The sequence below is a fragment of the Elgaria multicarinata genome, chromosome 1 (assembly GCF_023053635.1).
Source record: "Elgaria multicarinata webbii isolate HBS135686 ecotype San Diego chromosome 1, rElgMul1.1.pri, whole genome shotgun sequence".
Lineage (NCBI taxonomy): Eukaryota > Metazoa > Chordata > Lepidosauria > Squamata > Anguidae > Elgaria > Elgaria multicarinata.
The window spans coordinates 161,872,218-161,892,578 of NC_086171.1; the positions used below are offsets into that span (position 1 = coordinate 161,872,218).

General features: G+C 43.5%; 1 protein-coding gene across 1 annotated transcript in view; it reads right to left on the reverse strand.

Moving 5' to 3' along the window:
• Positions 1 to 20,361, reverse strand: part of GRM4 (glutamate metabotropic receptor 4) — a 274,422-nt gene that overhangs the window by 148,266 nt on the left and 105,795 nt on the right. The gene's annotated exons all lie outside the window — the stretch shown is intronic.

Here is a 20,361-nt window from a genome sequence, read left to right on the forward strand (position 1 = left end):
TCCCCCAAGGTCAAGTCTGTCACCTCCAGAATATCATCCATCCATCTTGCCCTTGGTCAGCCCCTCTTCCTTTTGCCTTCCACTTTCCCTAGCATCAGCCTCTTCTCCAGGGTGTCCTGTCTTCTCATTATGTGGCCAAATACTTCAGTTTTGCCTTTAGTATCATTCCCTCAAGTGAGCAGTCTGGCTTTATTTCCTGGAGTATGGACTGGTTTGGTCTTCTTGCAGTCCAAGGCACTCTCAAAATTTTCCTCCAACACCACAGTTCAAAAGCATCTATCTTCCTTCGCTCAGCCTTCCTTATGGTCCAGCTCTCGCAGCCATAGGTTACACGGGGAATACCATTGCTTTAACTATGCCGACCTTTGTTGTCAGTGTGGTGTCTCTGCTCTTAATTATTTTATCAAGATTTGTCATTGCTCTCCTCCCAAGAAGTAAATGTCTTCTGATTTCCTGGCTGCAGTCAACATCTACAGTAATCCCAGGTAAAATGATACGATACCAGGAGATGGAGAAGACCTCTGCCTGGGATCCTGGTGAGATGCTGCCAATCAGAGTACAGATCACTGGGCTGGGAGGACCAAAGAACTGACTTCACACATTAAACACCAGTGACACTATTCCTCTCACTTCCTTCAAAAACTCCTCTGCCTGTGAAGCTTGTCATGCAGGGGTGGGGAAGCTATGGCCCTCCAGATGTGGTTGGACTCCAACTCCCATTGGCCCCAGGCAGCATGGCCTATGGTCAGTGATTATAGAGGTTGAAGGCCAACAACATCTGAAAGGCAACAGCTTCTCCACTCCTGCTTCAACTTGGCCACTTGGTCCTTATATCATACCAACTCAAAGTAGATGTAACTGAAGTTGCACATCTTCCTCCCATTACTCTCATCTCCATCTTCCTCCCCTTTGTCCTTGTGTTATTCTATAAATTACTTGAAACATTGATGTAGCCAAACAGCAGTAACAATAGCAATGCTATGGTTGTTGATAAAAACTGTCCTCTACAAATTTGAATAATCTTTTCTTTTTTAAAAAAAAAAAAAAAAAGGAGGGGCATCAGTACTAGAGGCCATCACCACATCTTGCCACAGTGAACTCTGTGTTCTGTCATGCATTTAGCATCATGAACTAGCCCTAAGGATAGCACAGAAACTGATCTGTGTGGTGCCTGTTGTGAGCCATGTGACATTTTCAGGGAAATAACGGCTGGGAGATGGGGAGCAAGGTGGTTATGTGCCCGACTTTACAGAAGACACTCCTTTGTTTGAATGGCATCCTCTGTTTGCAGGGCTGCCCAGTCCAAGCCTGGTTTAAAGATTAAGGAGCAGAAGAAGGGAGAGCAGCAGAGGCCTTGAAGCTCCCTCTCTGCAGTTAGCACCTGGACAGCAGACTGAGCAAGTGACACCTGGCCGTGGTCTTCCACTCTATAGTGAGATGTATTGTGTTTCTATTTAAATTTTAGCAATTCTTCCTAAATTTGCACATATATGTAGGTGAAAAAATAATGCAAACCCATGTCCCCTTCTTTCTATTGATGTATAAGTAGACACCCTAGAGGGGAAAGAAGAATTCAGACACTTTATGAATCTGATGGTGGACTCCATTAATGCGACCTGGCTACACCCAAGGCAGGATTAGATTCTGCAAGTCCTAGAATAGTCATGTTGGAATAAAATTCATGACAGCAATGAAGAAGGAAAAATCTAACCTCGTGCAACCTCAAAGGAAGCCAGGAAAGCTGCTTGTGGGACTATGCCTGTTGAAGCTAAGAGTGACTGCTAATATGTAACCTGCCAATATGTAACAAGGATATGTTGATAAGAAGCTGAGGAACTTCCATGGCACAATGAATGGTACATTCGTAACACATTTGGAGAAGAAAGAGACACTAATACAAAATCTGCTAACAAATAGACCCAAAGACAGTTACAGAGGCAACGGTGACACTTTCCCCTAGAAATCTGGCACAGGAGGCAGAGAGAGAGAAGGAGGGAATAGAAGAATCCTAATGTCCACCTCTCAGCTCAGCTCCAAAATAATGCAAATAAGAGAAAGATCTGATCCCATTTCAAAACAATAAAAAAAAGAAAAGAAAGCTATGAAGTTCATTCCAAAATTCTAGGCAGTTTAGAAAGGCTAGGAAACTTTGGATGGTTTAGGATGCTTTAAACTAGATGGGCTGGAAGGAATTTTAGTAGGGAGATGCAGGTTTAGGATTCTTATTCAAATTGCTTTCATGACTTGTTTTGTCAATACCATTAGTATAATGATGTCTTTATGAACCTGATCACAATATTATTTCCTCCTTTCCATACCATTGCTTTCATTACATTGTCCTGTCCGGATAGATGTTTTGCTCTTCCTGCAGTGCAGAACAATAATATTATTTCTCTACTTTTCCTGTAGTGAGCATTGCGTCATTAATGAATGTTGAAATTCATTCCACTTACAATCCTGAGACTGTGTGGTCCTTGTCACTGGTTCAGCATTGCCCACTTTGGGGGTTCAAATCTGAACCCACAAAAGCTTATTCCATAAGAAAGTTGTAAGCCTTCAAGATACCTCGAGACTCTTGGCTGTTTTTTAGTGCAGCAGACTAACACGGCTACTTTTGGGGAAATCTCTAGGATTTGGGATACTCTGGCCTATTGTCTGACAATATGCAGGTTGGCTGGATCTATTTGGCTGTTAGTAACATTCTTCTTCCCCCAAACAATAGCAGCACCATGGGAGTTTTCTGTCAGTATTTTGACTGGAGTTTGATCACTGGCTATGGCTGCAGCCTTATCCGTAATGCTTATCTCATCAGCCTCTGCTGAAGGCATCAGGCTTGGTGCAGTCTTTAATAACCCAGAAGCGTGCTGACAGGAACACTTTGTTAACAGTCTCTGAAATCTAAATCCACCTTGCCTTTCACCCTCCTATTCATTTCCCTCCACTCCTTTGAAATTTATAGCCCAACAACACATCCAGTCACATTTCCTGGACTAATGTGCATCTCCTGAGCTTTGGCTTAATATCCAACTGCAGCGCTGCAGTAGAGAGGGTGCAAAATTCTTTTTGACCTCTGACCACCGGAGACAGGAGTTTGGAGCAAAACCTCCCTCCTGCTGGATTGTAAATCTTCACATTCAGGCATATTTCTGGCAGATGCCGGAGCTGGAGGGTTTCTAAAAAGTTGTAGAATTTCTACAAAGCAAAGGAAGGAAGAATCTTCACTGTGTTTTGCCTTTGCCAGGTAGGAGAGCCATGGGACCTTTAAAGAATGCTGCATGCTACAGGCAAAGCTGCGCAAATCATAAGTGTATTAGCCAAAGAGTCAGATAGTACATTACAGGTAACATGCCATTGCTAATATATGTTAATACATTAAACATTATACAGATTGTTTCAAGGTTTCATCATGCAGAGTTCATTGAAGAAGTATTGAAACGTTCATAACAATCCGGAGTTGATGTTTTATTATTCTGTGTATTGGCTTGTTCTCATATGACAAATATGTTTGCATGGATTTCAATTATAACAATCTGTATAATGTTTAATGTATTAACATATATTAGCAATGGCATGTTACATGTAATGTACTATCTGACTCTTTGGCTAATACAGTTATGATTTGCACAGCTTTGCCTGTAGCATGTAGCATTCTTTACAGGTCCCATGGGTTTTGCTTATATACTGTTAGAGCTCCTCTCCTGCCTTGTTCAGGTAGGCGAGCCAGGCAGATATGCTCTGTAGTTGCCAGGGGGCATGATTCCACCCCCATTTTGTGTTTCCCTTCACAAGCACCTTGTCTCAAAAGGCAAAATCATCTGAGAAGGTAAGCTAGTAAGGATTTAACAAACTGGGACAAAGTCCATGTGATGTTCCTTGCGAAACCCTCTACCAAAGTGGGAAAGGATACACGATACTCTAGCATTGGAATTTCTGAAGTCATTGATGCCCAACCTTAGACCAGTTCCAAATCTAACCAAAGTAATACTGATTACATTCCTAATCTAATTGGAACAATTTTATTATCTGGTTTTGTCCCTTGGTTCCTTGGATTTTATGTGTAGTTTTAATGTTTTTATGGTACATCAGCCTGGGAGCCTGCTAAGTGAGGGTGCAAATTTATAAATCTAATAAATAAATACTACATCATCTATCATTTGGTATGGAGATCCCTTAGCTATTGAGTGTCCTTTCCAAAATATTTTAAACTTCAGTCCAATCCCTTAAAAGAAATCCAAATCCTAAAACACAGTAGTTAAATCAATAGAAGTAGATAAAGCTTCAACAACAGTAAAAGGCAACTAATCATTAAAAGCCTGGACAAATGCAGAGATCTTAGCCTTACACCTAAAGCTCATCAGATAAGCAAGCAGCTGTGGAGAGAGCATTCCAAAGTCAGGGTGCCACCATGCAGAAGACCCTTTCTCTGGTTGCCACCTGCATTAATTCTGACACTTTGGATAGCTCCTTTAGAGTTATGACTGAAACCTGGAGCAGATTCATCACCCTACTGACATTGGAACCACTGCTCCTATCTGAACTCCTGGAGAGTTGCTTTCAGTCAGTATAGACCAGGGCTAAGCAACCTTTTGGGACCATGGGCAAATCTGGCAGTCCTAGGCACCACCACAATGTAGTTGCTTTGGGAGATGTGGCAAAGGACAAGTAGCCTGCCCAAAAGGCTGAGTACAAGGCACAGGTGGGCTTTGAATTTATTTGAAGCCATAGTTTTCAGCACCAAAATATTTAATGGCAATCCCAGCCACCAGGATGAAAATGTGTTAATTCCTTCTCTTAAAAAAAAAAAAGTGAGAGGGCTACAGCACATTATCTGGCACCAAGGAAGGTGTCTGGGGACACATTGGTGTCCACAGACATCATGTTGCCAACCCCTGGTGTGGACTATGCTGAGCTAAGTGGACCAGTGGAGTAACTCACTGGGCCTGTTCAGACAACACACTAAACCATGGTTAGGCCGCTAGCTCTTTTGCAGTAAATTGTTAGTGAGCATGTTTAAACCATGGTTATGTAGCTACCATGGTTTAAGCCATAATGTTTAGCTCAAAATGCTTAACCACCATGCTTAGCATGTTGTCTGAACAGGGCCACTACTATAAGCTAGCTTCATATATAATGGGCCCAGTATATCATCTATGGATTGTGGGAAGCCTAATATATTTTCTCTTGAGGGCTGCATAAATATGGAGAATAAATGGAAAATGTACCTGCTACTATGAATCATGGACACCCAGAAGAGGTGGCCATTTAACATAAGAAATGTGATTACTGCAATTATGTAAATGCAGCCTAATTAACTTTTTCCTTGTTTTTCAAAATCCTCTCTCAATTAACTCTGAAAATCTTATGTTTGCTCTCAGGTATTTCCATCCCTCATGTCTTACTCCCAGACTAATTTTGCATTACTTCTGGTCCTTGCATATCACTAGGTTGAATATCATTTGCAAACTTAATTTGCCTGATGTTTACTTTTCATTCCAGGTCATTTAATAAAGCAGTTTGGGGAAATCAGGTACACCTGTCCGTTCTGCTGGACCCCGTCCGCACTGCTCATTAGAGGGATTACATTCCTCCAGCTAGTTCCCAGTTCATGATGACCTTTCAGCCAGGCAGCTCATATTATGAACTATGTTGAACTAACTTGGATCAATGGCATCTTTACTGATCCTGCACGGAACCTGTACAAAGTTTCACCATGGAATAAGTTATTTGATTAACATAATGACATTAGAGAAGGGTTGTAGCTCAGTAAAAGAGAAGGTGCTTTGCATGTGGAAGGCGCCAGGAACAATCCCTGGCATTTCCATGTAGTGGTGGGAAAACGTTGGCCGTGATGGCTGTGGATGAAGGGAGGCTAACACATCTGGAGAGTGGCAGGATGGGGAAGACTGATACACACCAAGATATTTCTCATCACTTGAATACTCAGCTATGACTTCCAAACCAGCTCCATTGAAAAACATTGTGAATTGGCAATTTTCCATGGAAAGATGATGGGTCTACAATTCACCTTGTCTCATATGTGGGGGTTTGACAGCTGGGACACAGAGTCCATCAGTAGCCAAGCCAGGCGATCATTTACAAAGTGAGCATACATGAACTTTGTATCAGGCTTCTTTTCCTCTTCCCTCTCCACCTCTCATCCTTTCACTGTCAGACATTCAGTATTGCAGTATCACTTTAAGCCATTCTGACCAGGTTCATCCTTAGCAGAATCTTTAAGAGCTTGATAAATAACAATATTCCAGGCTTTGCAAATTATCCCCCATCTTTATAAAGGGTCAGAGTGAGTAACAGAGTTGCCGCAGTCTCCTGACCATGCAATCTCACATCCAATTCTGCAATGTGTCCTGTGCTAATTTGTGCCCATCCTTAGCAGTGTGGAGAAGCAGCCAGGCCAAGGATAATAGGGGCTGCTGGGACTTGCAACACAATTGTCCTGCAATGAGTCATCATTTTTCAGAATTGAAGCAGGCAATCTTCGGGGGGAAATGGGGAAAGGATTGCAGAATAATGCAACTCCCCCACTTGCATAGAGAAAGGCTTTGGCAGGGTGGATTTCTAAGAAGCTGAGCACAATTCCTGAGAAGGAGGCTGCTTGTTTGTTTGCTTCTATCTTCTCCTACCAACCACTCATGGTTCAACCACAAGAATGAGAAGTCAGCTATGAAAGGACCTTTTATATTTCTCTTTCATTGCTGTCTCCTTTGCAATATGTTTACATAAGTAGCCAACTACAGAATCCTGAATGACAGCCATTTATTTTTATAAGAAAAGTAGAAAGTTCAAGCTGAATCTGCTCCTGATGCCTGCTCCTAGCATCCTGGGGTCCTGCCCCATATACTGGGGTCTACGTTTTGTTCATGTTTCATTGTAAGAAAATGTTGGGGACTGGTATAATTCAGCAACGTTCGATACCATCAATCATGGTATCTTTCTGGAGTGGTTGTCTGGGTTGGGAGTTGGGAGCACTGCTTTACAGTGGCTCTGCTCCTACTTGGATGGTCATTTCCAGGGGGTAGAGATTGGAAGGGTGTTGTTTGGCTCTATGATATCTCCACCATCGGGTTCCACAGAGTCCAGTTCTGTCCTCCATGTTGTTTAATACCTACATGAAACCACTGTGTGGGGTCAGCTGAAATGTTGGAGTGCATTGTCATCAGTATGCTGATGACACACAACTCTACATCTCCTTTTCATCTCAGGCAGTGGTTGCCCATTTGTCTCCAGGCCAAATTCAAAGTGCTGGCTTTAACCTATAACCCTTACAGGGCTCAGGATCCTACTTCTCTGTGTGCCCCCTCCAAAGCTGGTGTGTGCGTGCGTCAGTACAGGAATGTTCATTCTAGGCTTTGAGCAGGGAGAGATTTTGTATATTTGTAGATTAGCACTTTTCATGTTGTATTGTTTTAAGGATGTACAGATTATTGGTAAATGTGTTCATCTGTGTTTCACAGATTTGTTCTGTCATCTGCTCATGGACAGTATCAAGGTTTTTTTAGGGATGGATGAGAATTTTGTTCCTGTATGCAAATGTGCATTACTACAATTGAGCAAATATGAAGTAGCGCTAATGCACATTAGTGCAGATGTAGAATTGTGCATTGAGCAAATCCCATTTTTAAAAAACAAACAAACAAACTAGTGCACAGGATCATGGAATCCGCACAACATAGAAAAAGCTATTCTGCTGTGAATCCATAGGTTAGATACATAGGAATCTGAATTTATTTGAATCCATTGCATATTTCTCCTACATCCCTAATTATATTTAGTTTATGTTTTTCTGGTATTTATTTTTATTTGTATTATTATGCTGATTATGGTTTATATTTGCACTTTGTTTCTTTTAAAAATGTACTTTTAATGTGTTTTTATTCTGTTTTTATTATTTTATTATATTTGTCCACCGCTCTGAAATTCTTGAATGGGTAACAGTCTACAAATATTATAAATAAATAAATAAATAAATAAATAAATAAATAAATAAAATTGTGGTGGTGGTGGTGGTGGTGGTGGTGGTTCTTCTTCTTCTTCTTCTTCTTCTTCTTCTTCTTCTTCTTCTTCTTCTTCTTCTTCTTCTTCTTCTTCCTCCTCCTCCTCCTCCTCCTCCTCCTCCTCCTATGGATTTCTGTATCATGGTTTGGGCCATATCAGTTCTTTGTGTATTAAAGGCCAAAAAATTGGCTTTGTCATAATCCAATCAGCGGTAATTGGCCAGGAACGCATTAGGATGAAATATGGTGGAAAAACATTGGCATGTCCCTCAGTCACAACTCCAAGACATTACTCTGCTACTTCATTTCTGGGGCTTAAGCACAACCTTTCCACATGGGGGATAATTTCGAGGAAATCTACTGAATTACTATGCAAATTATTCAATACAGCTCTAGTGAATATGGCAAGCTTACCGAGTATCATTACAACTCAATGTTCAGATCTCAGCAGAACTCGGAATCATTCAAGCAACGTTTATGATGAGCCAAGTTCAGGCAGTCCAATAAAGTTCAACAGTGCACATCGTAAGTACAAAATTCATACAGTACCATACAGCACATTTATTCATTGTCTCCAGTTGATGGGATTTATTCTGTGGGTGGATCCTGGACAATGGCTATGATTATCATCAGCCTATGTCAGTTTCCACAGCTTTTTCTCAGCAGGGCAGACTTTTTAAAGAGAAAAAAAACCCTTCCTCTAAAATCCAGGTAGGGAAGTGCTGGAATTGAATGGGAGGACAAGCATTGGGGCTGAAGTCACATTCCTTTAATAAATGCTTAGCATACCAGAATGTGCAATAATGCTGTGCATGGCAGCCCCTTGGCATTACGCTGGGTGAGGAATGGCCACATTTTCTCAATGGAAGTTGTACTCTTCCAGCTGTTTGCAATAATCAATGTGCCAAGCCTGCCTGCTCACTGGGGGGAAGAATCAACATAAAGGGATAGATCAGTCGGCAGCCTTGTTCATAAGAGGATGAATGTAAACTATGTGAACTAGTTCTGCAAAGGAAAGAAGTCTTGATAGATGATTCTTACTTCATCTTCGGTTTATTCCTTATCCAGTATATTAAGTGTCAAAGGAATAGTGTGCTCACCATTCATATATTAGGCCTATAGACCAGAACAGGAGCTCAATCTATATTAAAAATGGCCATTACTATTCATGTCAGATTAGATCAGATACTAATCTGAGCCAAAGAAGAAGCATTTTTGTTTTGCTTTTTGTTAAAATTCAGCAGGAGGAGGAGGAGGAGGAAGGCCTTGCCCAGCTTTCGGGTACTCAGCAGTCAGACCTAAAAAGCCCCAGGCATAGAGGTCCTGGGTAAGTCCTCTTTCCAAGCCCATGCAGCCAGAGAGGCTGTGAGCACAGAACACGGTAAAAATGCCAAAATGAAGAGCACACACCACATCTCCTCTCAGCCACCTCTTTACAGTATGGTAACCCCTGCATATTGAAAACTTTGTCCGAAATTCTCACCCTTCCCCACAGTTTTGGGGTTGAATTTCTTTTTCCCTCTCCCCACAACAAATGGTTGAAGAAGAATAAATAAATCAAAACCGTCGGCACTGTGCGAACGAAAAGGCTTGCGGGGGGCGGGGGGGGCAACAGGACAGCAGTCCACTGTTGACTCTTTCTTCACAGCCAACAGTCCATTTACCTTGTGTGGCTGAGGCTTTTAGCACCTACATTATTCATGCCCTCTTGGCTATTGTAGCAAGAAGAGGGATTTTCTGAGTGATATTCCTAATACCTTAAACACAAAACCCATTTAGTCACAACATGGCTTTGAGGAGAGAAATAGAGCATGGTGGGGGAGACATTTTTCCCCTGTGGTGACAGTTGAGGTCAAGCAGGAAGATGAATATTCTAATTTGTTCAACCCCTTTTCACATTTGAAAATCCAAAACAATTATGTGAGCGTCAGCGCCAACCCAGTGGATCCAGTAGACAAGCCCAGCTACCTGGACTAATCAGAAATGATGGAGGTCTTGAATCAGATATCGGTTTGCTTGCCAAGAATAATTCTGCCACGACAAGACTAACAAGGTTAGACTTCAGCATGCTGCATTCATTGACAGCTTCACTACAGCTATACAAGAAGTCTTATAGGAGGCTTTAATTATAAAAGATTTTTCTCCACAGCTCCCTCTCTCCACCACATTCCTGCTACTTCTTCTCCTTCACCTCAGGCCTCAGGAGAGTTCCCTTCTTCAGGTAAACACTCTTCTCAAACCTCTCATAGCTGAGTTCTAATTATCAACAGTGTCTGTTCCATTCGAAAAGGCCTTAGCCCCCAAAGACGCCCAGTCATGAGATAATCCACTGAAATTTAACCAAACATTAGGGTGACCATATGAAAAGGAGGACAGAGCTCCTGTATCTTTAACAGTTGTATTGAAAAGGGCATTTCAGCTGGTGGTATTTCTATATATGGAGAACCTGGTGAAATTCCCTCTTCATCACAACAGTTAAAGCTGCAGGTGCCCTGCCCTCTTTTAAATCTGGTCACTCTAGTATAGCTCCTGCAGCTTTAACTGGTGTGATGAAGAGGGAATTTCACCAGGTGCTGCATGCATACAAATGACACCTGCTGAAATTCCCTTTTCTATGCAACTGTTAAAGTTACAGTAGCCCTGTCCTCCTTTTCATATGGTCACCCTACCAAACGTTTAATTTCAAAACCTTTCCCCTGGTGGGAAACTAATCAGCTGGATAATGATGATGATGATGATGATGATGATGATGATGATGATGATAATAATAATAATAATAATAATAATAATAATAATAATAATAAATTTCTTACTCGCCTCTCCACTCCGATCGAGGCGGGGAAACAATAAAACAATAAACAATAAAATACATAAAACTGAATTAAAACGTAATATATAAAAGGCCGGAGCCTCACCAAACAGACCACTATGTGGTCTGTGTCAATGGGCCCCAACAGTTGTCAGTGCACTTCAATACTGCTAGAAAGCAGTAGTACAGCTCCTGCCTTTTATATACCGCTTTCACAGTGCAATATCCTGCTTGGTGTAGATTAGGCCCTTGTTTCTATTCCCTGAACAGCAGTCCAGCATGCAGATCTTGAAGTGAGGTTTTTCCAGGCATGAAGATAAGGTGATGGGGAAACTTCATCTACCTTCCATATTTTGTGTGTGAATGAATTTATTATTATTTGTTGCCATTGCTAATTTTTGCCTTGTTAAAGAAAAACATTTAGCAGGACTGTCTTTAATGTTTTAATGTTTACTGTTTAATGTTTTGATGTTTACTGTTTTTAACTTTTGTAAACTGCCCAGAGAGCTTTGGCTATGGGTGGTATATAAATGTAACAAATAAATAAATAAATAAAGGGCAGACATGCGAAGCTCCCCCCACCCCCAAAAGGAGCTGCAAGTAAATGGCAATCATAGTGGCTAGAGATAGCTGTTTTTGCATGAGATGGTCCACTGCTGTGCAAACACAGAGTTCACTTGGCAATAGTTAGGTGTGACTATTGTATATACTGGTGGCGCAAACTTTGTAAACCAACATCCTGCAGAGTGTCTAGTGAGGAGTCCAAGGACTATGTTGGATGCTACAACGTTTCTTCATATTAGGGTTGCTATTATCTCTTAAAATCTTTTGTTTTCAGGTACCTACACAGGGGCTGGGGCAGAAGACTCTGGGCCTTTTGTACGTCCCAAAGCAAATCCAGGATAGAGGCAGGGATGATGCCCAGGCAGCAGCATATGGTGGGCCTCAGGGTAGAAAGGAGTCCATGGACAGAACCTAGTAAGAAAAATCTGTCTGTCCATCTAGTGGGGTGGGAGTTGGAAGAATAACAGCCTCATCTGTTTTTCTTGCAACTGATGAAACAGCCACACACAAAAAACAGCAAAAAAACAGCCAGGCTGGGTTGCTTTGATGTCATATGGCAACCCTGCTTCACATGCACATGTGCATTTTTCTCTGCATTACATTTAGGGAGCTGAATGCAGGCCCAGATGCAGTCTGCAGTTGAACTCCATACTTTTCCAACTATGCATTGCAACTCACACAGCCAATAAAAAATAAAATGTTTTTTTTTAAAAAAAAAAAAAAGTGTGCATTTGAAAAATGCACATAAAAATGCACATTTGGGGGGGGGAATGTGCTCAAAGATGCTTTAATCAATGGGAGGAAAATGTATACCTTTCAAAAATGCATACAATTTATGTGTACATTTGGAAAAATACTCATGAAAACACATGCACATTTTCATGCAAAAAGAAAAAAGCAAAGCTCACACTCTGATAGGGATGTGAGCTGGAGCAAGCTTCTAAATGGAATTCGGAAAATCTCAGATTTTGCTGATCCACATGTCCTTAATTCTATTGCTGGGAAATTGTGATTGTCTGGATCTCCTGTGAGCATATTCTTCACATATACATGCAGCAAAATGCACAGCTGTGGCTTCATCATACACAAGGCAATCTATGACTTAGTATTCAGCTAATTTCTACACGAAAGTCTGTGCTTCCCATATAGACGTTTTCTAACATCTGAAGCTGGCCTAAAACTGTGAGTACCAAAAGGCAGATGTAAGACAGCAGCCCTCATAGCTTTCCATCCCGGTCTTAACAATATAGCCTCTGCTGGGCTGCAAGCGACTTGGCACGGCATGGCTCTTGGGATTCTCCTCTGTTATGGTGGGGTTAATATATGTCGTCAAACATGGGTCAGGGTTTAATCTCCAGCATTAAGGTCTCTGTGGGAGCTCCTGAGGCTCAGAGAAGCACACCAGTAAAATGCCCTCTTGACTGGAAGTAGATAATAAGCTCTTGCCATTGCCAACATTAATCAGGAACCAGTTTGCCTGGTGTTCCTGACTGAGCTGACTGCCACAAAAGCTTCAAAATCAAACAACCTGCAGAGGTGTCCTGCCAGGCAAGCCATATGGGGGGTGAGGGAAGCAACTATTTATTTTCTACCAGGGGAAATGCAGTCTTCCTCTCTCCTTCCAAATGCTTTGGGAGCTTCCCTGGTCTTCTCCATGCTTAATTCCTTAATCACGCCCTGCAACTGCATAATTTGATATGTAGTCCATATGTTGAGATATCTGCTGCCTGTGCACTCATTTCTGCTAGCTTTCTGATTATGGTACAGTTGTTTGGGATTGCATTATGATTAGCGATGGGCAAACTTGACCTGAGGACACGGAATAACGGGCTCAAGTTAAAGGAAGCCAGATTCCAGCTGGACATCAGGAAAAACTTCCTGACTGTTAGAGCAGTATGACAATGGAATCCGTTACCTAGGGAGGTTGTGGGCTCTCCCACACTAGAGGTATTCAAGAGGCAGCTGGACTACCATCCGTCAGGGATGCTTTAGGGTGGATTCCTGCATTGAGCAGGGGGTTGGACTCGATGGCCTTGTAGGCCTCTTCCAACTCTGCTATTCTATGATAAATTCGATATTAACTAAGAAAATAACAAATTTGTCCATGTGAGCTCAGACAAGAGTTCTCCATGTGCAATAGGTTGGTGCATCTCAAGAGTGTTAATTGGGAGCACAAAGTGTAGTGTGACATAATGTGTCATGACGTTATGCCCCCTTTTCTGCTTGGTTGTTTTTACATGACCTGCCTTGCATGATTATGTCATGTGATGTTTACTTCCCATCACCAGTTACCAGTATGAAAAGAAACCCTGTAGATTCCTCCTCCTCACAGAGCCAGACTTGTGGTGACACCAAAAAATATATATGAAGGAACACTCTAAGGAGACTGCTTCAAGTAAGTTCTGTGGTGATCTAGGTGGTAGCACAACTGAAAATTCAGGGAGGAATCTGTGTACTGTTTTACTGCATATGCTCCAAAGCACACAATCAATTCTGAACATAATAGTGAATGCTTAATACATCAATCCTGACTTACTACAAAGTTGAGTATTATGAACCAATGAATCTGAGCCAATGAACCAATTAATTACAAAATTCACTGACATCACTAATTATGATCCGTAGGAAGAGACCTTTCTGATTTATCATGTGTGGGTGGAATTGCTTGGCAGCAGGGGACTTGTAATCACCATGCCCCTAATAAACAGACATCTGTAGGGTTCCTCTCTCACCCATGAATAACCAAAACATGCCCTCTCATAATCTGGAAGTCTTCCAGCTCTGCAGTGGCTCTTTTTAAAATTAAGTCCATGTATTTTGTAGTTCTGGTGCTTTTTCAGGCTTTGATATTAGAATTAGTGATCTATAGTAATGCAAATGAGGACTTATATATGTATAGGCAGGTCATTCCAGTGCAGTGCTCATAAGAGGGCACCAGTGGGAGGAGGAAGATCTGTAGTGGCAGTCAGGGTAGCTGAAGGACAAGGAAAGCCTGTATTGTTGGAACATCCTTCCCCTGTGCCTCCCATCTCAAATATGACTTAACAAAATTAAGAAGAATCCATCTTCCATCTTATTCTGTAGCAATGAAGAGATATTATCACCACTGCATCTTCTCAATGTCATCCAGTAGAGCTTTTCAAGTGGTGATGGGCCTCCTTGGTGTGCAACAGCTTGAATCCTTGGAGGCCTGCTGTGCAAAATTTGCTGAACATTTTGCAGGTAGAATCACTCAAAACTATGCCGACTTCGATGCTATGGTTTAACAGAATCACAGATGGATCAGATCTGAGCACCATCTAGTCATGTTACTGTAGCTTCAGTAACTGTATATCCTTCAGCTGGTATAACTGGATATCCTTCAGCTGGTACAACCCAAGAACATGGTCAAGCTACTTGGAGAAATGAGATGAACATGGTCAAACTACTTGGGGAAGTGGTTTGTATCCTGTATCCTGGTTTGTGCAATCAGCCAGGGCCAGGGAGATGGTTGGGTTGGGATGGTTCCTACTACCTTAAAGGAAACAGTGATGAGGCCAATCCTGAAGACACCTACTTCAGATCTAATAGTTTGCCACCCACTGTCAAATTTGCCCTTCTTGGCCAAGAATTTGGAGCATGAGATAGCTTCTCAACAGACTGCTGATGCTGATTGGATGATGATGATTTGGATCCATTCCCATCCACTTTCAGACCTGTTTTTTTCTGATGGAAACACCCTCAATCTAGTGCAGTGCTAAAAATTTCTCCCACATTTTTTCCTTGCGGTGTCATTCAATCCCGAGTCAAAGAAACAGGGCTGCACCAAACAGTGTCGCACGGCAGACTTGCAAAGAAGAGAAGAGCGAGGCTCCTCTCCGTATACACATTTTCTGAAGACAGTAAATAAAAAGTCCAGTGATTTAGCATGCAGCAAATAAGCCAGGAGCCACATCCGCTGGTGTCTTATTTACACAAATTCACACACCCAGCCCCATGGCCAGCTGTCCTCAACCATGTGCTAGGCCCTAGCAACAAGCTGCAATTAGGAATAGCTGGCTGCTTCCACAGTATAAGGTCATATCCATCACGGCATATAAATCAGATGGGAACTAATAACCTCAACTTAATTTCTCATCACCAATATAGGCACTCCCTGTTCCAGCGCCTGCTGTCCCTCCCTCCGCCTTCCCAAAAGAGTCAATTTAAATGAAACGGCTGAGCCTGGGGTGTTTTAATTGACAAGTTGGAACTCAACACTCCCCTACCTGGAAGGATTCATTATTCATGTCATCTCACAGGCCCCAGGAGGCGAGCTCATTAGAAAAGGTGGGCCAGATCCTGCACCTCATGTGCCTGGGCAAGGTTCTTGGAGTTGATGAAAACACTGCCCACACGTGAACGGTTATGGGGAGGGCTGCTCGAAAGTGAGCCCTATCCTGCGCCCCACACACCACGCAGTGCTCAACTTCTAAGAAACAGCAACTTCTCAAAAGAGCCAGCAAGCAGTCTGTGGACTTCTTCATGGCAGAGAGAGAGAGAGAGAGAGAGAGAGAGACCAAATGGAAATTGGTTGTGTTTGATGGTTTTGTCAGGGACCAATTTGACTCTGCAAATCCCCAGAAAGCAAATCCTCCGTTGCTGTGTAGGAAGGCGATCCGTTTTGCTCTGCTCAATGCCATTGCAGCGGCAGGTGAGAGCAGCTCTGCGGAGAGCTTAGCACCGGGCTAGTGTGAAGGAACAAGAATGCTAAGCAAGCAGGCCGGTATCCCTGCTGTTTCGCAGAGAATGTGCTCATTTCATCTCTCTCAGAGGAAAGGATAGTGGGGGAAATATCAATGAGCTGCCCGAGTCCTTTATTAGCTGCTGCTGTAATCTTTCCTTTGTCCTATCAAAGCCTTAATGAGAACGATACCCAGATTAGCGCTGCTCAGAAGAGGCTGCAGTGCCCTCTGCCTCCCGCTGCTAGACGCAGCTTGCCTAGTCAACCCACCCAAGGAGGGAAAGGAAGCAAATGGTGCCAGCATGGCACAGCGGGAGGACAAACAATCTGTCTCTTCATGTGACCAAAGTTGGGGAGAAAGGGGGGAGGGTTTGCAGATATTGATGTTTTAATCAGAGGGGCCCCAGAGCTTTAAGACACAAGCCAAGATCCAGGGGATGGTCTTTGCTCTCAGGGATTTCCCTTTTCCATGGCAGCTATTATAGCTCCAAGCCCCAGCTAGTTTTTCTTTCACATGATGTTGCCAATGCAGATTCCATGACCTTTCAAGCTAAAGATGGTTCTTGGACCTGAAAACCTGGAGGGAGGATTGCCTTAGGCCAACCTTCCCCAACCTGTTTCTCTCCAGGTGTTGGGCTACAATTCCCATCATCTCAACCAGCATGCTGGCTGGATTATGGGAATTGTAGTCCAAGACATCTGGAGGGCAATTGATTGAGCAAGGCTTCCTTAGTCTGACTTAACAACAAGAAAGATCTCTCTGGAACAGCCTGCCCGAACCTGGTGCCTTCTAGCTGTTTTGGATTTCAAATCCCATCAGCCACAGCTAGTATGGCCAATGGTAAGAATATAAGAAGAGACATGCTGGATCGGACCAAGGGTCCATCTAGGCCAGCATTCTGTTCACATGGTAGCCAACCAGCTATGGACAGGAAACCCACAAGCAGGACATGAGTGAAACAGCACCCTCCTACCCATGCTCCCCAGCAACTGGTGTACATAGGCATCCTGCCTTGGATACTGGAGAAAGCCCTGAGCCATCAGGACTAGTAGCCATCAATCATGAATTCTCCTCCATGAATTTGTCCAATCCCCCTTTAAAGCCATCGAAATTGGTGGCCATCACTACATCTTGTGGTAGCAAATTCTACAGTTCAACTTTACCCTGTGTGAAGAAACACCTCCTTTTATCTGTCCTACATCTCCCACCAATCAGCTTCATGGGATGACCCCAGTTTCTAGCATTATGAAAAAGTATCTCCCTATCCACTTTCTCCACATTGTGCATAATTTTGTACACCTCTCCCTTTTCTCGCCTTTTTTCAAAGCTAAACAATCCCAGCTGTTGCAACATTCCCTCATAGGGGAGATGCTCCACCCCCTTCATCATTTTTGTTGCCCTTTTCCACACTTTTTCCAGCTCTACAATATCTTTGTTTAGGTGTGGTGACCAGAACTGTACACAGTATTCTAAGTGTGGTTGAACCATAGATTTGTCTGGTGATACACAATGTTGCATAATGTGTTATTGCCAAAAATGAGGGAGTATGAAGCCATAAATGTGTTGTCCCCTGAGACTAGGGGTTCCTTTGCAAGGAGGGGAAAGCCCTCCACCCTCAGCACTAAAACATTTTGACCATACATTCACAAATGTAAAGCCAACTTTTTTGCCTTGTGCTCTTATTAGGAATGCTTGTAGAATTTAATCTTTTTGAATTCTGATACAAACCGACCTGATATGCATCTCCCAGAGCAGGACTTTGGCCTTAGCTAGACCTAATGGTCTAGCGGGGTGGAGGGGTGAAGATCCCACAATATTTTTATCACAAGATCTCCTCAGTACACACGTGGCACGCAATGACCTCAGAGGGAGAGGCATTGCGCCCGCCATTTTTAAAATTTTCTTAAGGGGACAGCAGCGCATGAACACTCATGCACAAAAGGTAAGTACTTTTTTAAAAAATAATTACTTTCCCCGCTCCCCCACCCCACTCCCCAATGGGCGCAGTGCTCCTGAGGAGTGCTGCACCCCATGCGCAGGTCCTGGCTCCTCGCAACGAATCACGAATCACAGGGACAAACCGCAGCGCCTGACCATGCATTCCGCGGTCTTGGGCTCAGCCCGAGACCATGGAAAAAGTGGGCCTAAAGGGGAGGGCGAGATCTCGGGGCAAGGAGGGATCATCCCTCCCTGATCCCGGGATCCCCTGTACGTCATGTGGATGCACAGGGATGATCCCGGGGATCGCCCTGGGATAAAGCCCTTTCTAGCTAAGGCCTTAGTAATCCACCAACTTTTGCATTGCCTGAATGTTTCAATGCTGGGCTCAAACAATATGTATTTCAATTGTGTGTATGTGTGTGACGACCCCAGGATCTAGCATTATGAAAAAGTAAGAAATACTTATTATAGATTCATGCAAAAGTGACACTGATTGGAAACAGATTGGTGCCATCCGTAGATGTTGCAAGTAAGGAACTGAGCACATGAAGGGGGTTTAGCTGACAATCTCAGAACAAAGCTCTTCAGTGCCATTTCAACCTTGTATGGCTCCTGCTAATTCCTCTGCTGGAGAATAAGAAACTTCCACACCCTAGAACAAAAAGAGGCAGGCCCAAAGTGCCCTTCAATTGTTACTGCTAAAGAACAAGTATACTTGTGACCTACTTGATCATCCAGAGCTGGAGCAGGTGCACTTATACCTTAAGGGCAAAATTGCATGTTGCCTGAAGCTCAACTTTTTAAAAGGTTTTTGTTTGTTTGTTTTTAAGAAAAAGCAGTCATACAGGGCCCCAATCAGGACTGACATTGTGGCAGGATCTACACTACTACTTTAAAATACTTTATAACAGAAGTGACCACTGTTGGACATGGTTTTCAAACCATTCTCAAAGTGTCATATCCTGCTTGGTGTAGATCTAGCCTATGGCATGAAGCGGGGAGGGTTAAGCCTTTTGTCCCCATGCCATTCTGGACCCAAATCACCATTAATCCCCTCTCCCTACTATTTTCCCCTGAAGATACTATTTGCAGTAAACAGTATCTTTGGGGAAAACAGCTGCTGGAAGAGGGAGCGATTTTGAAGCAGAAAAATAATGTTGGGAGGAAAGGGTTAAACTTCCTCCCAGAGTGGCAACCAGTCTAGACTAGGGGTCCCCAGAGCTGCTTTTTCTCAAAATAGGCAGTAGTCCGTGCCAAGCATGCTCTTAAAAATGTATGCATAACATAACGTGTGCTTAGCTTGGCCCTAAGTGACATACTGTTTGGAATTTTAAAAGCTGGCCAAGCTATACCTTAAAATTCTAGAAAAGGGACTTCACATTGGTCAGTTCTCTCTTGGCAATTATATGAAATGTACTAGTACTAGCTGTACCCAGCGTAACATACACCATTGTAGCATATCAACCTTGGGCCGTCCGCCCAGCTCGCATGAGATTGGGCCGGGCTCACAGTAGGTGAGCAGCCTCCCACCCGGCCACCAAGGGCCCCAGCCGTGACTCGCTCATGATCCGGACCCTCTCCTCGGGGTTCCTGTCAGCCTTGGGCCGCCCTTCCAGCTCACATGAGATTAGGCTGGGGCCTTGGCTCTCAGCAGACAAGCGGCCTCCCACCCAGCCACCACAAGCCTCGGCCGTGCCTCGCTCATGATCCAGACCCTCTCCCCAGGGTTCCTGTCAGCCTTGGGCCGCCCTCCCAGCTCGCATGAGATTAGGCTGGGGCCTTGGCTCGCAGCAGACAAGCGACCTCCCACCCAGCCACCAAGAGCCTCGGCCGTGCCTTGCTCATGCTCCGGACCGTGGCGCTGCCCCCTTCGTGGGGGGGGGAGCGAAGAGGCAGAAAGGGGGGTAGGGTTACCTTGGAAAGCCCGGAGGAGTCGGGCGAGGGGCTTAGCAACCTGTATTAGCTGACATTACACGTTGTTACTGTTGCTTAGCAACCTGTATCAGCTGAAGCCTTTACGGAAACAAACCTAAGTGTTTTATATAGAGAGATTGGGAGTCCAAGTACTAGGAGTCCAAAAGAAAAGGTTGGCATTTGGAACTAGGAGCCAAGGTTGCCAACTGTGGAACTGGGTCCTGTAGCTGTCCTTTAACAACCAATTGATCTGTGGTGATAGTTTATCTCTATGGTGGGCCTGCTCAGAAGACACCTTAAGCCCTGCTGGTTAAAGCTTTTGGTTAAGCAGCAGGGTTTAAGGTGTCTTCTGCAATTTGTTTTGTTAAACCCTGCTCACTCACTAACCACAGTCAGACTATCTGCAGCAGGGTTAGTG